The sequence below is a fragment of the Mastomys coucha genome, unplaced genomic scaffold, assembly GCF_008632895.1.
Source record: "Mastomys coucha isolate ucsf_1 unplaced genomic scaffold, UCSF_Mcou_1 pScaffold6, whole genome shotgun sequence".
Classification (NCBI taxonomy): Eukaryota; Metazoa; Chordata; class Mammalia; order Rodentia; family Muridae; genus Mastomys; species Mastomys coucha.
Genome location: NW_022196912.1, coordinates 91,916,509 through 91,921,129, shown reverse-complemented (window position 1 = coordinate 91,921,129; position 4,621 = coordinate 91,916,509). Strand labels below are relative to the sequence as shown.

Here is a 4,621-nt window from a genome sequence, read left to right as displayed (position 1 = left end):
AAAAAAAAAACAAAACCTGTGGAGGCAGGAAGGCTACTGCCATTGTTTTGTTAAATAGTTTATCTTTACCTTTTACCAGTTTACCTTCTACACATTTGTCTAAACAACAGTTACTAGAGAGACTCATCATTGGTCGAATTGTTGAACATGTCTGGCTGTGCTCTGTACTGTTGCCGAGACACAGCGACCCAGTGCTCAGCAAATAATCACACATCTGTATAACTGCAAGATTCAGGGATCACTGCAGAAGAGAATATAAGAATACAAAACCCAGGAGAAGGGGGAGAGTTGTGGAATTCTGCCCTCCTAGGCATGACATGACTGTTGTCATCTTGAAATCTTGATTACCATTACCATTTCCTTGTCAGAGAAGGGGAGAGGAGGATGTTTATTTTAGCTCTTCGGCCATCTGAGACTCCAGCTTCTCACTCCTTCCTGACCGACTCAGCTACCCGTGGCTTTAGAGAACATGGGATGTGCAAGACTGACTGGGGACGGGAACTCCAACGATGCAGTTTTTGTGACCTTCACCGTGGGCTCTGGTGATGCAGCTGCCCGAGTCTCCCATGCTCTATGAATAACTCCAGTGCATTCAGTGGTTCACCAAGCAGGACCTGGAGGAAATTTTCTTTGACCTCTTGTTGCCCTCTCTATCTGAGATGGACAGAAATAGACTCCCAAGAAAAGTCACACAACAGATAGATACCCAAGCCACAAGTCCTCAGATCACACACAGAGCTGGGGAGGGACCCAGGAACAACTTTCGATATAGCTTCTTCCTGTCCCCGTACCCAGCACCACGGCTCTCAGGCTTGTCTGCTTTTGTCTTCTCTTCACCACTGTCGTCCAAACCCGAGCCATTATCATCCACCTGGATCAACCTTCTGTTTGCCTCCCTCCTCCTTCCAGCCCAGAAACCAGAGGACATGACTGCTATGATTGATTCACTGCAACCAGAGAACTAGGAGAGTACAGACCAGCTCATATCACTGCCTACTTAAAACCTGTATGAATTTATTTGCCAGCCTCTGTAATGAGAGCTCAGGGTCTCCTCAATTGGTCCCCAGCCTGTCCCAGCTCATTGTTCGAAGGTGCCTGAAGGCCTCCTACAGTTCAGTAAGCTAACTGCTCATCCCTTGAACACATCCTGCTCTGTCACTTGTCTCTCCTCTCTCCCCAGAGAATACTACAAAATTTCATAGTTAATTCGTGAATAAATGAATAATTAAAAATGAATAAGTAATGGCCCCCTTTTTTATTTGTTTTTCCAGTACTAGGGATTGAATCCGGTGTCTCAGATATATTAAGTTAGAGTTGCATGCCAAACCTTCATTTTACTCTTTATTTTGAGACAGGATCTCAAAGTTGCTAGGTTGGCCTTTAGTTTATAATTCCGCTCAATCTTTTGAGTAGGAGTCTGAGACTGCAGGCCGGCCCAGCTAACAGTGGCTGTTCGCTGCAGGGTTCTGAGGTATCCAGAAGCTATCAACACCTGAGTAAGGCATTCTTAGAAACTACCAGGAGTTGTTCTAGGCCCCTAGGATCGAGAGACCATCTCTGTCTGATCAAGCACAGGAATAAGCTGCTCTCTAAGTGATAAGCTGTCTCTGGCTTCAATTTTCCCTCCTGAGCACTAGCTAGTGCTTCTAGGCAAAGGAAAAACAGAAATGTGGAGTGAAAAACTACAGAAGTCATGTCCTAGGAGCCAGGCAAACCGGGGAGACTGAGATCATCTATCGGTTTGACCTTCCAACCACCTTGTAAACAACAACTGTAGGCTTGATGGAAGATCTGTCCCAGGACCACACTGGGAGAGGATGAGGGCCTGGTGCTCCTAATGGAACACATAGAATCGACAAGAGAAGTTTCCCTGCATTTGTCTAGCATATACAAACACGAGCACAGAAAGAGACTACATTTTGGAAACCTAGAGAACAATATCTAAAATTAGTTTGTCAAGGAAACACCACGGTGACCTGGCCATGACTTGCTTGCTGTGCCTAGTCTCATTCAGTTTCTTTTTAATTTCTGTTGTTGTTGATGTCATTTGCTCTTTTCAGACAAGGTCTCTGTGTATCTTGGCTGGCCTGGAACTCATAAAGATTTGCCTGCCTCTGCCCCTGGATTGCTGGGATTAAAGGCATGCACCACCACGTCCAGCTGTTTTGACATAGGGTTTCTGTATGTAAGCCAGGCAGACCTTGACGCTCTCTTCCTGCCTCAGCCTCTTAAATGCTGGATGTTCTGTGTACGCTACCATGCCCAGCCTCAATTAATTAATAAAAACTAAATTCCCTTGCAAGCTGCCACGATTCTCAAACTAAGCTCTGGCCTAAAGTCAAGGCAGGTTCGGTAGTTTGAATAAAAATGACCACCATAGGTCTCCGGTGAGTGGCACTATTAGCAGGTGTGGCCTTGTTGGAGTGGGCGTGGCTTTGTGGAAGGAAGTGCATCACTAGGGGCTGTGAGAGCTCAGAAGCTTAAACCAAGCCTAGTAGCTCACTCTCTCTTTCTACTGATCTGGATGTAGAACTCTCAGCTACTCTCCTGCACCATATCTGCCTGCACACCACCATGCTTCCCACCATGATGAAAAGGGACTAAACCACTGAACTGTAAACCAGCCCCACTTTAATGGTTTCCATTAAAAGAGCTGCTATGGTCATGGTGTCTCTTCGAAGTAGCTGACCTTAAGGAAGAGACCAGGCAAGGAAGTCTCTACACCTGGCTCAGCCAAAGCAGACTGACAGCTAATTCAAGGACTCAGAACACAGCTGACAACATAAGCCACTCAAGAGTGTGCCCATTCCTGGAGGGGTGCCGAAGCTGCATCATTATAGCCTGGAACTGTGTCACTTGGTGAAATCAGACACTATCAGAAATCCACTGGGCTTGTTCTCAAAATCTCTTTTCCACTCCTAGTGTCGAAACTTCTCAGGACTTCAAAACAGACCTGTATTTCCACACCTCAGCCACTGGTGCTTCGCAGGAGGCAAACAAGTCCTATCGTCGTCTTCGACGTCCTCATCGTCATGTGTCTATGATGGCAGGTGGAGTGTGCACCAGCACATGTGTGGAGGTCAGAGGGCAACTCCATGTACTCTGTTCTCTCCTTCTACCAGGGACCAGACCTAGGTCCTCAAGCTTGTGCTATAAGTGCCTTTACCTGTGAGCCACACATACCACGCTAACCATGCCAAAAGTTATGCCAGAAGCTACACAGCTAACACCACTGTGAAGAACATGCTCAAGACTCCACTGTGAGGCCAGACACTTGCAGGAGGCAGGCAGATCTCTATATGAGTTCAAGACTAGCCTGGTCTACACAATAAGTTCCAAGCCATCCGGGGCTACACAGTGAGACCCTGTCACAAAACAAAACACGCACAAAAGATATCTCTATCATTTTAATATAAAAACTTCACCTCCTCCCCAAAATGTATTTTTCCCAGACTGAATAATATACAATCTCAATGACCTACTGCATTTAAGAAATTTACTTACTTAGCAGACTCTTTATATGCCTCATTGATGGACTGCCCACAGGTCAGGAAGCTCCTTGTTAGTTTAATTACTATATCTATTTTCTCTTTTCTTCTTTTTAATCCAGTTTGGGTCATGTAGCCCAGGCTAGCCTTGAAATCATTATATAGCCAAGGATGACCTTGAACTCCTGATCCCCCTGCCTCTGTTTCCCAAGAGCTGAGATGTTGATCACAGACCACCATATCTAGCACTTCTTGAATAAAGTACAAAGTTTGAGCCAGCAGGTACCAATGGTACCCACCAGTTGGTACATCAAGTCTACTGCACTTCAGCGTACTGGCCCACAAGGAATTCTCATATGCCTTGAGTGTTCAGCACTCTCAGGATTTCATCAAATGCAACCAGAAAGTATATACAGAGTTACTCTAGACTTATTTCCCCAAGAGAGGGGAAAGCTTCTATTACACTGTGTAATTACTTATAGCAAGCTATTTTATACCAAGCAAATGTATTCTGCATTTCTTTTTTTTTTTTTTAAGTTTTTCGAGACAGGGTTTCTCTGAATAGCCCTGGCTGTCCTGGACCTCACTCTGTAGACCAGGCTGGCCTGGAACTCAGAAATCTGCCTGCCTCTGCCTCCCAAGTGCTGGGATTAAAGGTGTGCACCACCATTGCCTGGCCTGTATTTTGCATTTCTAAATCAAAAGCACTTGATTTTTTTTTTAAGGATTTATTTATTTATTATATGTAAGTACACTGTAGCTGTCTTCAGACACACCAGGAGAGGGAGTCCGATCTCATTACAGATGGTTGTTAGTCACCATGTGGTTGCTGGGAATTGAACTCAGGATTTTCGGAAGAGCAGTCAGTGCTCTTAACCTCTGAGCCATCTCTCCAGCCCAGCACTTGATGTTTTTATCCAACTCATATTCTGACATTTACATGAAAGCAGCTGAGAGATAATGGCACCTGAGGGCATCAGTGTCATATTAGCAATGGCCATGACTGACACTGTGTCAGGGACACACATTTGCACGTCAGCGTATGGGATGAAGCAGCACTCTGCCATGATTCTGAGGCTTAGCAGCTCTAAGAATAGGTACATTTTAGCAGCCACGGGGGGGGGGGGGGGGGG

At 45.5% G+C, this 4,621-nt stretch overlaps 1 protein-coding gene across 1 annotated transcript in view; it reads right to left on the bottom strand.

Moving 5' to 3' along the window:
- Fntb (farnesyltransferase, CAAX box, beta) overlaps positions 1-4,621 on the bottom strand; it is a 97,906-nt gene that overhangs the window by 35,740 nt on the left and 57,545 nt on the right. The window lies entirely within an intron of this gene.